At 37.5% G+C, this 17,012-nt stretch overlaps 1 protein-coding gene across 4 annotated transcripts in view; it reads right to left on the reverse strand.

The window, feature by feature from the left end:
- The window catches only part of CDK14 (cyclin dependent kinase 14), a 591,337-nt gene that overhangs the window by 215,953 nt on the left and 358,372 nt on the right, over window positions 1-17,012 (reverse strand). The window lies entirely within an intron of this gene.

The following is a 17,012-nucleotide window of genomic DNA, read 5'->3' on the forward strand; positions in this document are numbered from 1 at the left end:
GCTCTATACTTATGATATATAATTTTATTTCAGGAAATAAAATTTATGTATAAATAAAATAAATGTTTTCTTTAATTTGCTTCTATTGGGAATTTGAATCACTGTGTAATTATCAAGCGCTTAGTCTAAATTTTTCAAGAAAAAGAACTGGTCACAAAAGCTTACAATTAAAGGTGTCACAGGATGCAGTGTGTTCAAACTCTCATTTTAGGATTACTTACCAGGCAAGGTGATATATAAAACACCCACCCATGCTCACACATCTTTAATTCTTTTGAGCTCAAAATTTCCTAATTTCATTTATGCCACGGCTGTGTAAATATTTTTTTCATTACAATTCAAATCAAGATTTTAAGCAGAATTGATAATGCTTTGTCATTATGAGCAGAGACAAATAATTTTTTTAGTCCCGAAGGTCATAAAATTTGGGAGTTCTCATTATGAATAAAAAATTAGGTACAAAAGTGAATTTAGGGTGAGAAAAAATAATAAAAAGAAACCATAATTTTTTAAAGCTAACAAATATGGCAATAATACATAACTTGGAAAAATAATATAACATACTTATGAACTATCTGACACACCTCCCTAATACTTTTCTTTTTACAGTTTTGGCTGTATAATGTTCAATTACCTATTCTATGATAGTTCTATAATATCTTTTTCTATAAAGAGAACACAGAGATCATTTAGTCATTCCTCTAGCATAATGATAACTTTTTTTCCTGATAGTATGGAAAAAGTGTGTGGGTGTTTTCTTCCTCCCATCTTCACTTATTATTGGTACAGTCATGTAAACCTTTAGGACTGTTGTCAATTTGGGCAAAAGGTCTATCACGTGTCTCTCAAGTATGTATGCTATAAACACAATAATTCTGAAACATTCTACACAATTCCCACGATATTGGATAATGAGGTGATGGAGCCAGGAATGGGACCCGTGCATTCCAGGTGGAGAAAACAGGAGCCAATAACTGAGGAATATTGAGAGAGCCAAGTGCTAATGTTATGGCTCTGCGTGGAAAATGGAAGAAAAAGTTTAAAAGAGAGCCACAGACCATATTCTACTCTAAGAGGTTTGTGTCTTATTCCTAGGCTAGAAGTTCTCGATTTTTGTCTATATCCCAATATTCGTGGTGAATAAAGTTGGACATAACCATGGAGAACCCAGTTGTTTTACTAGCTTTGAGGGCAGAAGCAATTACAACCACTAGTTGTAAAGCCACCAGAGTAACAGCTGAGCTTAGTGACCTGTTTCCAGAGTCAGGTGGGGGATGGAGAGTAACATTATAATGGAGGAAACTGAAAAACAGTACCTTAACCATGTGATCAAGGTTAACATCATCAATGATAAGTCATGTTGATAGCACAGAGTCTTGACATGATGTGATGAGACTCATGTCACTTCACCTCTATGGTCTTCTTTCCCAAAACATGAGACAAACCCAAACTGAGGAACATTCTACAAAATACCTGACGAATACACCTCAGAACTGTCAAGGTTAAGAAAAACAGGGAAAGTCTGAGAAACTATCATAACCCAGAGGAGGCTAAGGACACATGGCAACTACATGTAATGTGGTATCCTAAATGGGATCCTAAAGCAGGAAAAGGAAATTGGGAAAAACTAGTGAAATAAAAATAAAGTTTGATTAATAGTAATGTACCATTGTGGGTTTCTTAGTTGTGACAAATGTACCATAGTAATGTAAGATATTATCAATAGGGAAACCAGGTGAGGAGTATGTAGGAACTCTTGTCTTTGCAAGTTTTCTATAAATATAAAACTCCTTTAAAATTAAAAGATTATTTTAAAAAAGGTGAAATGAAGGAAGGCAGCATCTCCTTGGGACCATATATAGAATCAGTCATTTTAAGTGGAAGAGCCATGGCATTTTGAGTTTTCCCTATATGAGAAAAAAAGAACCTGTGTACATTTTTATAAACGTTTTCTTGGAATCAACATGAGCTGTCTAGAACTGCAGGCTAGAATGCGAAATGTCAAAGTTCGATCTTAAATAACTTGGGCAGCAAACTAATTAAAGATTAAGTAAGCTAGATATGAAGGTATTTGAAAACTGATGTACATACTCTATGGCAAAAGAATTCAAAATGAAAACATTGATCTAAACTACTAAATTTGGGGCAATGGTGAGGAGAGTGGAATGCAGAGGAAACAAACAAACAAACAAACAAACAATTCCCAAGGAAGGGGCAAGAACTTCTCTCCATCAGAGTAAGAAACATCAAGTTCAATGTCACTTCCTTGGGAAGGCTTCCTGATCAACCACTAGGTTAGGTCCCCTAACTCCATACTTCTCATATGACTTCCTCCAACTGTAATTTATTTACTTGTAAATGTAATAGTCACTATCATCTTTCTCAGAACAAGAATTTAGTCTCTCACTTTTAAAGATACAGTTTAAATGAATCAGAGAGGTTTTCGCAATATAGCAGCCCTCCCAGACCTGAATCAAACAGGGTTGGTCACTACAGTCCCCAGCTAAGATGCAGTGTAATGCATCAGATTATTAAAGTCCTGTTGGGATGATTATGGTGCAGGATAACTTTACATCTTTCAACTAAAATAGGTATTAATTAGATCCATTACCTCCCATATTCAAATAATACCTGCATTTGACACATGACATTGCAAGTGGAGTATACTCAATTTTCCCAAAAAACATTGTTACAGATGCTAAATAACCCAATAAGCAATTAACCCACATGAAGAAGTATAAAACAGAACCTAGAGGTTATTATTTATCTACTTGACATGAACCTTATTTTGGTCATCAAAAAATAAAACATTGCTCTCCTTCTTCCCTAAGTCTCAGGGCAACAGTTTGGTTGAACCTCAATAGATAATGTAGAAAGACTTTAATAGTTTAAAATATGGTGCAATTAAAATCTCAAAAAGAAAAAAAAACCCTCCTAAATTTTCGCTTCCAATTTCATCCATTTATTAGTGAAGGCTTGAGATTCCTTAGGATAGAGAGCTTTAGGCAGAGAGTGACAGTTTCAGCCTCAAGTGGCAGCATTTAGCCACAGACACCGGGAGAGATCATGACACAGCACAGCCCATGCATTGGAGGGGGTGCAGAGGGGAGAGCGACCCACCCAGCTCACAGTATGACCATGAGGGAGACCAGCCCCTTCTCCTACAGACTTCCCTAATTGAAAGTTATGAGGCTTCAATCAAGTTATCATTTAGAGCCATTCAGAACCATCTGCACTGTCAAAACATTTGGAAAGAGGGCTGCAGATAAAGCCAGTGTCAGGCTGCTTCTGACAGGAGGACAGCAGATGAACAGAACCGTAACTCACCACAAGTCAGTACTTTTGCCTTTCTCTTCTTCAGCACTATGATGGCACCAGAAATCTCCTCAAAGCCTTTGTGTTCATTGAAAAAAAAGCATCTGAAGTAGTGCTTCTCATCTTTTAATGTATACACCAATCACATGGGGATCTTGTCAGAATGCAGGTTCTAGTCACCTAGGTCTGGGTTGAAGCCTGAGATCTTGCATTTCTAACAAGCTTCTCAGCAATGCCGATATTGCTGTTCACAAGACCAGAAACTGAAGAGCAAGAATCTAAAGGAATCTAGGCTAATTCAGTGTTGAAAGGAGTTTTATAACTCAGATTAATTCTCTAAATATGTATTCAAGCTCCATCCAAGGGAACCACAAAGAAACAGTAGACTAATAAAGTAAGTTAGATTAAATGCTAAACACAATCTGAATTTAACACATAGGGATGCAATACTAACTCAGAAAGGTTTCACGTTAGTTAACCTAATAGGTAATTTTTTTTTAGGCATGCTTCACTGAAATGTATCATTATGTAATTAAAGGTAGTGCAATTTGATGCACAAGGTGGCCATTTATTTATCTTTTCTCTGTTGGAATATATATATTTGTAAAATAGAACAAAGAAGTTTTTTTTCCCCTAGGAGTTTAGCTTCTAAAAGATCAAAGTTTTTTAAAACGTGGGTTTTTTTGCTCAACTTGTATGAAACTGTATTGCACATAACAAACGTGATCTTTTCATCTTGGCATCTGCAGTATTTGAAAAGTGAAAGATTAAAAAATTACATTCCATATGTCCTTGGTAGCTACTGAAGGGACTGAACTGATTCAACTGTCACTCACCATTTACTGTGGTTAGTGCTTCATCAGGCACAGATAGGCACAATGTATCTTAGTCAGATACTTCTACAGAGCACTCAGCTCTCAAGGAATGAAAACAAAACCAACCCAAACGCTAGACTGTGGGTGAAAGCCCATCTCAGAGAACATGCAGCTCAAAACAATAAACTTTTCATATATGGGGATACGTTAACATTTAGTTTTCAAACTACGAAACAGAATTGTATCTCTAAGAATTGTACTTACAAATGAGGCATGTCAGAAAAAAAAACTAAACAAAAGCAAAGAATGAAGTACAAGAAGCTAACGTAGTTCAATAAAGCCAAGGCCCAGGGTGGCCCGCTGCTGACTGCAGAGGAGGGACCAGGCAGTGAGAGGGAGCCCCTTACCAGCGTCCACATCTGAAATAAGACTGACCAGAAAGATCTAGAAGCCTAACCACCTTAAAGTACCAACTGGCAACAATGCTCATTAAGTTACAATGATAACTCTTGCTCATACATTTTAATATGCAGACATCTATGTTGATATATTTTAGTGTATATATTTCAGTATACATATATTTTGGTACATATATATTTTAGTGTATATGCATATGTGTACATATATACTTTATATATATTTATGCATAAATATATCATATATATTATATATAAAACTGTATACTTAAAATATGTATATATATATGTGTGTGTGTGTATATATATATATTTTTTTTTTATTTTTTTTTAAATCACATTGCAAAGCTGTATTTTTGCTTTCTGGTGCAGTTACCTGAGCCAGAAGCCCAGGAATCATCTGAAACCCTTGCCCTTCCCCTATCACTCTCATTCAATCGAGTTGTCACATCCTAACTATTCCTAAATATTTCTCCGTTCTGGCTTCCAACTACTTTCCCCCCCTCTCCATTTTTTCCTTTTTCTCTACCTGTTCTTAAATTCTGTCCCTCTTTCCTACCCACAAATATCAGCTGTTTCACCCCTTGGTGGGGTACTTTTGTCCATGGCCTGACCAATGTGTCCTCAACTCTAGCTTTGTTAAGTTTGAAGGATGGCTCTGACGAGTCGGGCCAACTAATTACCACTTGGTGACACCTTCTGGGACCAGCCCCCCCAACCTATCCTCAACTATCCACCAAGGATAAATTTATCACCTGCCCCTCTGAGCCAACACTGTACTGACTGTGTATCTGTGTTACAGCTTATTACACTGTTTTTCCTTCTGAACTTGAAGGCATGGAAGGATCTTTCTCATCTTTATAAGCCCCAGGACCTAACCTGGTACCTGGTACAAAATAGGTGTTCGATAAATATCTTTCAAATAAACGAAAGAATGAATGAATGAATGAATTATACAAACTATTCTGAGGAGTGTACACAAGAAACTGAAGTAGAGAAAGGAATCTGATTTAGAACTAATATCATCATATAAAATTAAACACTAGAAAAATCAGTTCAGTCATTACACCAAAATATCTAAACCCTAACTTCATTTATGTCACTCTGAAGGAATTCCAATGGTCTCCATGGAAACCTCTGGTTCAGCAGTACAATTTACTCGACTGTTAAAATTTAGAGATAGAGGGACTTTAGAGAGTGCCTAAGACAGTGCCTTGATTTTCACGTGTAAAGAAACCGTATTACATGTTTAAATGTCAGCCCCAGAACCTGAAGCTGTGACTCAGAATCCTGGGCCAGTGAGCCTTTGTTATGCCATGCCGCTTCCCCAGTTAGAACGACGGGTCTTTATTTGGTCAGTCTGGTCAGATTAAAAAAGAAGAAACGGAGATGGCGAATTTGTTCTCATTCCTGTTGACACAAATGCTAACAAGGATAAAGATAATATCAAAAGAAAGTCTATAAAATTAAGGTTTGGGTAGAAAAAAACCAATAAAACTATCCCTAAAGACTGAAGTCTATCACCATTGATAGTGTACTGAAAGAAGGATGGGTGGTTAAAGATGTTTTAAAATGGAAAACAGACTTCCACAGATAATGAAAACCCCAGAGATAAAGTCTTAAAATAACAGCCACACAAGACTTCTCTGGTGGCGCAGTGGTTAAGAATCCGCCTGTCAATACAGGGGACTCGGGTTCGATCCCTGGTCCAGGAAGATCCCACATGCCGCAGAGCAACTAAGCCTGTGCACCACAACTACTGACCCTGCAAACCACAACTACTGAGCCCATGCGCTGCAACTACTGAAGCCCGTACGCTCTAGAGCCCGTGCTCCTCAACAAGAGAAGCCCACACACCACAACGAAGAGTAGCCCCCGCTTGCCATGACTAGAGAAAGCTCATGCACAGCAACGAAGACCCAGTGCAGCAAAAATAAACAAACAAATAAATAAATAAATAAAAGTAACAGCCACATATTATATAGATACCTGGGAATATTCAGACAGGAACATCCAGAAACCATTAACAACTGATACAAAAATTTAAATAGGAAAGGACCTTACTGAGGACTACAATAAGGAAAAAAATATAAAACTCAACATATTGCATTGAATAGCCAAGAAATATTATTTCTTGTACTATGGAACAACAAAGGAAGAGAGAGGTTCCATTCGATTAGTCATTTAAAATGCTACCACAGAAAGCACTTCTCCAAGGAATAACTGTAGACCAGGCAGGACAAGAAAAAACAAATTAATAAGCTTTGCACATCTTTAATTTCTGTTTATATGACAGCTGATGCAAAACAAGGAAGTCATATTATAAGATTTCTCCCTGCAAATGTATTAATCGTCCTGCAATAATTTGGGGAATTAGGAAAAAATTGTTCATGGGTAATTATCTTAAAGATCAAAGCAAATGACACATTCAAGCAATCTTTTTATATATCTAGCATATCACAAGGCAAATCACTGCTGAAATCATGTAAATTACTCTCCTGACAGGAGAATTCTGAACTTCAGTTTACAGAGTGGTAAGCTGATATATTTAGTTCTAGTCATCAAATGGCATAGCTGTACTTAGATGGTCTGTGGTTAAGAATGCTGGAATGAGCACTACTAAGGTGTACAACTAGATGGATGATATTTGACAGGGAAATGTTTGACATCCATCTGCTATGACAACCCTCTTAGATAACACATGGAAGACCTGAAGGCAAAAACCTTCCCACCGTAAATCCTCATTGTCCGTTTTTTGGTGCAGTCTGTGGGCTTCTTGGAATATACTCAAGGACTTGCCCTGGAATGTGGCTGTATAGATTAGACATTGCATACAGACTACAATGTGAATGACGCCCCCTGGAGTTGTGTGATACTGTAACACTAGTGGGTGCTGCTGAAGGACAGGGACCAGGTCTTTTTCACTCTTGAACCTCTGGACATTCTGTAAGGTTTTGTTAAATGAATGAATGAATGACCGAATATAATCATGTTGTGTAAGGGAGATCTTAGTGGGAAGGGGGCTGGCCCTGAGACTCTAGAGGTTCTTTTTCCCTCTGTGCCACCACCAACCAGCTAGTGTGAACAGCGTAACTAAGAATCTTCAGATTTGGGAGGCAGGGGTATAAAATGGCCATAAAACCTAACAAAACAAAAATATGAATTGATTTCACTGGGTTGCTAAGATTCTGAAACAGTTTCTAAATTAAACATGTTAGGATTAAAAATGACAAACAGATGAAAATTTTTATAGTTGATATAATAAAGTTTTTCAATTTGTTGAGTCTACATTAGGCTATGAATATATTCTGTCTTCAGAAGCAAACATGGTGAAAGCTAGCTGTCAAGGAAGAACCACTGAATTATCAATGAGAAAGAACAGAAATGCCTTGCCAAGCTCTACAGAAAATGCAATTATGTGAACATCTCATTCTTAGAATCTACTGTCTCCCATGCAAATACAGAGAAATATAAAATGCCATACCAAAGATGAACAATCCACACGTGTACAGGAAAACAGGAAGCTACTCGGATTCTGTCCTTAGTAATTACTAAGTGCCTGTCACAGACTATAATTAAGTTTTGTTTTATATTTTAATGGAATTTACAGCAGGCTGTTTCTTGGCCACTGATAGGCTAGTTTAGTTAAGGTTGACTTTCTTTTTCAATTATTGTACTATTTCTTTTTTTGCCCAATGACATCTTTACCAATAGGAATCTAAGGACATTCCATTTGAAGAGCAAAATTGGGAAAAAACAAACCCCAAATATCTAAGTTTATTGATTACATAATATAGTGTCTAAAATCAAGAAAGCTACTAGTATATTTAAGTTACATTAATTCACAGAGCAGAATACCAGTAAATGAAAATGTGATTCCTAATTAAAGTACATGCTAGATAATGCAGTGTCCTGAGGAATTAAATCACAAACGTCACAATAGCACAGAGGTCCCCACTTTCGTCCTTCAATGAACAGTATGAAGTAGACGCCCAAATCCCTTTACCAACAATGATGTTTATATAAGCCCCTAGCTTCTCTCCAATCACATTGTCATTCAATCATATCTTCCCTGTGCATGTAAGATAACAATCTACTTTTTCACCTTCATTGGATGAGAAACTTCATATTGACTGGAGCATTTGTTGAAAGAGTTTCACTGATTGCTTTTGCTTATTTTAATAGTAAGCTCATGTTGGATTCACACATTGCCATTGATCAGAGAACTACCTTCTGCAATCACTTCTTTCAATTCGTGTAAAATTTTTATCTTTTAAAAAACTATCATTTCACATTCTATTCCTTTCCATCACTAGCTTATCAGAAAGTGCTTGGCTTTCTTTTCACATTTGTTTTCATAAATAAAGTTGTCATTACTACATTAACAGTTAAATGGTAAGGATTATAAATTTCCACAACCACACTAAGAAGCTGGCAGTCAAGATGCTCCTGCCTGCACCATGCTGTTTGACTGCCTCCCACCCATCAGGACTTGCAACTCAAATCTGTGGCCAAGCAAAGTCACAATTTTCTCTAGGACAAGAACCTTAGCCGTCAATTGGCCATAAGTAAAGCCACGAATATTAAATTATCAACAAGAGTAGGACATTCGGTAAAATGTACACAAACTCCCCCTCCCTCCCAAAAGTGACTGAAGTGTCAGTTAAGGAATAACTTTTTTTTTTGTGTGGTACATGGGCCTCTCACTGTTGTGGCCTCTCCCGTTGCGGAGCACAGGCTCTGGACGCACAGGCTCAGCGGCCATGGCTCACGGGCCCAGCCGCTCCGCGGCATGTGGGATCTTCCCAGACCGGGGCACGAACCCGTGTCCCCTGCATCGGCAGGCAGACTCTCAACCACTGCGCCACCAGGGAGGCCCAAGGAATAACATTTTAAACAAGGATAAAACAGATAGATGAGGACACACAAGAAGATGAGAGAGAATTTTTTTCTTAAGTTGTGGATGAAGGTGTAGCAATCTAGGCAGACCATAGGCAGCTACAACTTCTCAAGTTATAGACAGAGTATTTACCTACAACAACTTAGAAAAGGCGCACGACTTGGATACATAAGTTCTAGAAAGTGTAAAGGTGAGTCTGACAACTGGAAATAGGGCGGAGGATTGAAAGTCTGTACAAAGCAATTGACCCATAGGCCCTCTCTGACCATCTCTCACCCCAACCCACCAGCAGGACACTGAGTGTTTATCCTCTGGAGAAATTAAATCCAAAAGCCGCCAAATTGAGGATAAAAGGTGAGAGCAGAGTGTGGCACAGAGCTGAAAAAGGGGAAATTAAGTAAAAAATGTGTTTAATGGGTCTGTGTATCTAATTGGCACCAACAGAAGAAGATACAATCAAAGCTCATTATCAAGCAATTTCAGAATACCAGGGATAGATATAAGAACCTAATACTTTCCAGGGAGAAAGTATGATGAGGCACACAAATGATTGCAAATCATTTTTCAGTAGCAATACTAGAAGCTCTAAAGAAGTAAGCAATACATTCAAAATTCTGAGGGGAAAAAAACCCCACATTATATACTCAACCAAAGTTTATCAATCATGTGTGGGAGCAGAATAAAGATATTTTGAGAAAACTAAGAATTTGAACCTTATATTTCTAATACATTCTTTCTTAGGAAACTAAAGGAGGAAGACAAGGAATCCAGGAAACAAGGAATCTATAATCAGTAAAGGTCAGAAGGAAAATGAATCCAACCAGAACAGACTCTGATGAATTTACTACTTACAGAGGAGTAACAGAACTAATAAGACATATTGAAACACTAAGAGGCTAGCATAGCAACAGCAGGAAGTCATTACTTGCCTTAGAACTAAAAGCTGGGAATTCCCTGGAGGTCCAGTGGATAGGACTCCATACTCTCACTGCCGAGGGCCCAGGTTCAATCCCTGGTCAGGAAACTAAGATCCCACAAGCCATGTGGCACAGCCAAAAAAGCCCCCCCAAAACAAAAAAACTAAAAGCCATTATTGCCCCTAGGATCATAAAGGCCAAATGTTATGGAAATCTATTGACAGCTAGAGCCATGAAAATGTGCTTCCGCACAGAAGCTGTAGTTAGCCATTCCAAGAAGTATGGGTTAAAGCAGGGAAGAAGTAGGGATGAATATTCAATCCTCATACTTTTCCATTGCCTGAACTCGACTGGGAACCAGTAGCCAAGGCAGCTTGGAGGATGTATTCCCTAGGGGTCAGCCATCCAGGACATGGGGCAGGGAAGAAGAGGGTAGAGAACAGATTTGGAGGGAAACAGAGAACAACTAGCTTAGGACCTACAACAACAGGAGGGGGGGAAACAGAAGTCCTAAGATGACAGATGTTCAGCTGTGCTAAGGCAAGAAATCAGAGAGCCGAGAGAGGAAAGTTTCAAGGAAAAGGTTGAGGGAGGGAGATGTCAACAAAAGTAAATGGAATTGACAGGTTTGCTGATGTGCTTGAGCATTTGGAAAATATTTTCCATATATAATTGACAGATCTTTTATGACTATAAATAACAGTAGGGACAAAGACAACTAAACTAATAAAAAGCAGAGACAATCATAAAGTCCAGGAAAAACCAAAGGTTATACAAGAAAGAATACATAATCATGAATACTACTTGACTTCACCATGAATAATATTGATACTTACATATTAATATTTCAAAGTGTGATACAGATTCTATATTGGGAGAATGAGATGAAGGTGGAGTTGGGGGAAGGTTGATGGAAGAAAGTTAAATCTTTGTCTACTACACACCTACTTAGTAGCAATGTCTAAAACAGTAACTTAGAGATAGCAATATAAACAATTATTTAAGACATGTGGAGATAGATCCTAAAAGAGTTGAAAGTAGTAGTTAGTTCTGAGAAATAGGATTAGAGGATGAGAATGAGTGAGGCAGGAGATTACTACTTTTGTTATTGTTATTATTGTGGCAGCTATTAGTAACTAGTTATATCTGAAATAGGTTTAATTATCAAAATTTTTTGATTTGGAAACTGAAGATAAGGATAGTTAAGCGATTTGGTCAACTAAATTCACACAGGTAAGGAGTGGCAGAGCCTAATTTAGGCTTTCAACGTATTTTCTACCATAACATGGCCTCCTTTATACAGCAAACCACTGTTAGTTACCATGATCAGAGAATCAATAGCTACATGAAAAAATACACAACTTGTAAAACATAAAAGGCACTAGTGAATATCCAATGCTCTCCAAACCTTGAGTACTAACATATATTTCCGAATTAAATGCACGTGCATGTGCACACACACACGTAAGATGAGAACATCCTGGGCCAAAATTTCTCTCTAATTCTCTAGACATAGACAGTATGTGAATCTCCCTAAAACCAAATACAACAGCTTCTATTTCTTTGATATATTCTATAGCACCCTTGGATTGTATACTTTAATAGAAATACAAAATATTTAGCTTGGCTGGTTGATGTTCCAAAAGCCGAATAAGAACACTATTTTCAACATTTATGGAGTCATATATTTCTTAAAGAATTTCCGCATTTATCCATCTCTTGCAGCTATGAAGCAGTGAGGCAGCTAAGTATACCAAGAGCTATCTTAGTATCATGAAACTTAGTCATTGTGATTGGCTATTTAAAAATTATCCAAAAACCAGTTGTGGGTAACCAATTACTTCGCCAACTTTGATACAAGTGGGGGAATTTTTATTTGTTTAAAAAATATTTAGTAGTGAAAACTACATATACAATGTCTCATTTTATATGTTATGATTCAGCCAGCCCATCATTAACAAGTGACCAAACACATCCATTGAAAACACACATACACTCTCTCTCACAAACACACACTGATAAACAACATGGGATGTAATAACCATAACCACACTAAGCTTCTGATAGGATGAGAGAACCGGTTCCCTTCAGCATTCCAAAGCCATCACTAAATGTAGCACTGTGGCAGCCACTCCATAATGTCATAATAATCTAATATTAGAGAACTGTACTTTTGGAGATGATTTGTTATAAAGCAATGTAACAGAAGTTTTCCACAGGAATAGTTTGTAGCCAGCACTCCTTCGGTGTGAATTAAGCACTCAAATGCATTGTCTCTTCTGACTACTAGTATTTAGCAAATTATTGCTCCAGTGCTTTATGAGTAAGATGACCACATGTCACAGTTACATCCCTCTTTTACACCTATTGTCCTAGCAGAATTACTATTAACTCTAAAAAGTATCCTGGTATGGACAATATACTCTATGGTCATCACAATTTTAAGGGACTTCAGTAGTGGGAGTGGCTCAGAAAGTACGGCTGCCACCAGGAGCTCAGCTTTTGTCCCCCAGACACCCTTCTGACTATCCCTCTTCTTTTGTCATGTTCCATTGCATTGTCAGTGGCTACACTGGCAAGTCATTCGGATCATGTATTATTTGAGCAGCTTTCAAGAGCTCTTAAAGAGTTGTTACTTTTGAGACTGACTAATTTGAATCCTCCTTGGTCTCATGACCTGATTAATTAGAATATGTTAAATAATGTTGATAGATGATTTTATGTAGCCCATGAACTCAAATTCTCATTTTTGATTAACATTCTTTTTTAAATGGACACATTTGTTTTAGCAGAAGCGGTAAATGAGTAATGGTTAGAAGTTGTGAAAATACTTGCCAGTATAGATATTGGTCTCATGAAAATGTATTCAATCCAATGATTCATGTCTTAAGTTTATTTCAAAAAAACCCCACCCTGAATAAAATTATATAATGTAGACTATTGATGTGAGGAGAGAAAGCAGTCTGCAAGGCTGTTGTGTGAGGGAAAGCAACCCACTTTGTTTGAAATATGCAAAGGATCCAACATGACTCAGATCATAACCTAAATTCTCAAAGAGGTATTTTACTTATTTGTGTTTTGGAATCACTTTACTAGTAAAATAAAAAAACAACTGCTTATAAATCATCTTAAGAGATTATGTAATATGTTATAAGGAGCAAGGGCTTTGGAGTGGGTTAGCTCTGAGTTTGGATGTCAGCTCTACTTACTAACTATGACCTTTACTCTCTCATTTAGTCTCCCTGGGTTTTGTTTTCTTTCACTGTATCATAGAACAGTAGGTAAGTAATTAAAATGCATAAGAGGACTTAGAATACAGTTTGTGTTCAGTAAAAGTACCTGTTATTGGTACCATTGTTATTACTATTGCTTAAGACCATTTATGATTCTTTCTCTTAAAACACTGGTAAACAAGCCTGAGTCCTTAGGAAACTTTATTTTATTACATAAATTTCCTTGGTTCAGGAGAGATCATTACGGATGATGGCAGAACTCTACATTGCCAGAATGTATGGTGATTAGGCTGATTTAATAAAATGCAATGCTAAATGGCCTTATAATACTCAATAAACAGGCAATTTCTTCTCTGATATATGCAAAATCAATTTTGATGCAGACGTTTTTCTATATATCAAGATCGGTATGGAAATTTTTTTCTAACCACCCAGCTGCTACAATGTTAAATAAATTAATTTTAATCTTAAATCAGAGATGCTATAGAGAAAAGGGTGATTTAATATGCAATCTCATTACATTTGACAGGTTTATTTATAAATGATTTGCCCCACATTTTGACAAGCACAGTTAATATGTTAATTAGCTTTGAAAAAGATGATGAAAGGGAGAGACTGACATGCTATCCTTCTTTACACACCATGTTGGGGAGCACTGGAATTGACACAAGGTGGTATCACTATATATTGTGCCCCCCCAAAGGCACCGTGATGATGAGATGTTTATTAGCTACAGATTAACTTAGTCACGATGCTAAAAATTAATCCCTTAAAATAATCCCAAGTGACCTTCTGCTTTAGAAAACAAATGCCATTCTAAACATATTTATGAGCTTCTATAAAGGAATATAAGGCTTATTAAGAGCAATGACCTCGACAGCTAGAGCAGAACTCCTTGACAAGGGAGGAACTACACAGATAAGCTCCTTTTCACATTTGCACTTCTCTTAATGTGGTTTTCAGTACTTGGTAAGCCTTTTTGGTTTAGAAGCTTAAAGATGATTTCCTATGCCTTGACTTTCAAAGAGTTATAAAATCCAAGAATTAAGGGAAGCTATACACGAGACAAAGTCCAATTTGATTCCTCTGCTTAAACCCTCCTTCACGGAGGCAGACAAAGGTGTCAAAAGCTATCTTTCTTGATGAGTTCTCAAATCGCACACTATATTCATTCATCACCACTGTGCTGGAGACCTAGAGCAGTAAATCATAACAGGGAGAGCTCTGACTTCCATCACTTGGTGCCAATGTTAATGAGTAAGTGTCTTCATTAATATTTTTATTGCCCGAAGCTATTTAAACAGAAAACTGGAAATTGTAACACTGTGTAGGGATCGTTAGTTTTTAGTTACTACCCTACTGCCCCAGGATGGTAAATGAACTGTAAAAATAGCCTGAAACCACTGCCACCTGCCTCCCTGCTATTGTCTATGGGTTAATATTTGCACTTCTCTTTGGTGCAGCTGAGCCATGACTCAATTATAGTCCCATTTCTAGATCTTTGAATACCCAGCATCAAGGTCACTAATTATGCAAAAATCATTGCCCTGTGAACTTTTCTCTAACTGGAAGAATACATACATTTTACCTGACTTATAGGAAAATAACAAAATGGCTTTTAGAAAATGGCTTGGAATGAAAGCAGATTCAGAGTGACAGGCATAGCATAGACATAACTCAGATTTTAGGGCTTAGAAATGTAGAGCCAATAAGCATGGGAAACTGCTCCAACATAACACATTTACTATTTGCTTTTGGCAATGAATAATCTTGGCATGCAGACAAAAGGGCATTTGGGGTCTATTATTTTATATCAGTTTTCCTCCCTTCCACTTAAATAACCATTTCTTCTTATGCTTCATTATGTGTCTGCTTATAGCAAATTGGCAGAAAGCAACCAAGCCTTCTTCCTTAAGAGAATGGACACCAACAAGCACATACATGTCACAGAAAGGTTGGGGGGCAGGGCGAGTGGAGAGGCACAGACTGGAAGTCAAACACTATATATCACAAACAGACATATTAGCAAGTCCCAATCCATGTGGTTCTCTGTACTTTAAAGAGCACTTTCAAAGGTTTGGGAAAAATTAGCCACTAGTGTATAAAAAATAGCTTCTCCTCATTCTGAGGGTAGAGTCTTAACTGCACTGCCAAGCAACTAAGACAAAACTGGCTCCAAGCCACAAATATTTCCAAACTATGTTCTATTAGCAGAGTCCTTAACTGACCTCACTGAAAAACAATCTAGAATTTCCATTCTCAAAACGTAGAGAAAAACACTCTATAACTCATACAGATCTACACCACATAAAAATAAATATACCCACATGTACACAAAATGTTGCATATATTTTCAGTGGCTTTACAGATGCCCAAATCCCATTCCTAAGGGGTTGTTGGAATCTAAATTAAGTAAATCTACACTGTACCTTACATCACAAGGAACTTGATTATTTTCTCTCCATAAAATGTTTGGATCAGGGCTTCCCTGGTGGCACAGTGGTTAAGAATCCGCCTGCCAATGCAGGTGACATGGGTTCAAGCCCTGGTCTGAGAAGATCCCACATGCCACGGAGCAACTAAGCCCGTGCACCACAACTACTGAGCCTGCGCTCTAGAGCCCATGAGTCACAACTACTGAGCCCACATGCCACAGCTACTGAAGCCTGCACGCCTAGAGGCTGTGCTCTGCAACAAGAGAAGCCACCGCAATGAGAAGCCTGCGCACCACAATGAAGAGTAGCCCCCGCTCGCTGCAACTAGAGAAAGCCCGCACACAGCAACGAAGACCCAACGCAGACAAAAAGAAAGAAAGGGAGGGAGGGAGGAAGGGAGGGAGGAAGGAAGGAAGGAAGAAAGAAAGTTTGGATAAAAAATATCAGGGAAGAAGCCAAGCCTCATTACAGCCTAATTTACTAAAAGTCAAGATTATTTAGGGTAGAGCAGTGAAGTAAGTACAGGGCAAGAAGATAAATGACACATGCTGAAGCTTTACTGAGGTCATAAACATTATGGGAACATGTAGCTGAATTCTGTATGTAGGGCATCATCATTCATGGAAGATGATTCATGCTATCAAATAGCCATGTGCTATGTGAACTGTTTTACTCTGAACACAATTGTGTGTCTAGAAAAGGGATTTTTCTCTTAATAAAGGACCTTTTCAACATTCACTATTAAGCCTTTCTGATTGCTAAAAAGAAGGTTATTCCCTTATTTGATTTAGATCACACTAGACTGGAAACTCGTCATACTTTATCATTAATAATAATTACACATTAAACCTTGCCAGTCTTTGGGCCTCCTATAATAGATTTTTAAGTTTTGCTAAACCACTGTGTAAAACTGTGACTCTACTGAAATTAAACTTACTCTGATATTTTTAAAAAGTAATCATTTTATTTCATTTTGCATAA

This window comes from Mesoplodon bidens (genome assembly GCF_964165515.1).
Source record: "Mesoplodon bidens genome assembly, chromosome: 9".
NCBI lineage: Eukaryota > Metazoa > Chordata > Mammalia > Artiodactyla > Ziphiidae > Mesoplodon > Mesoplodon bidens.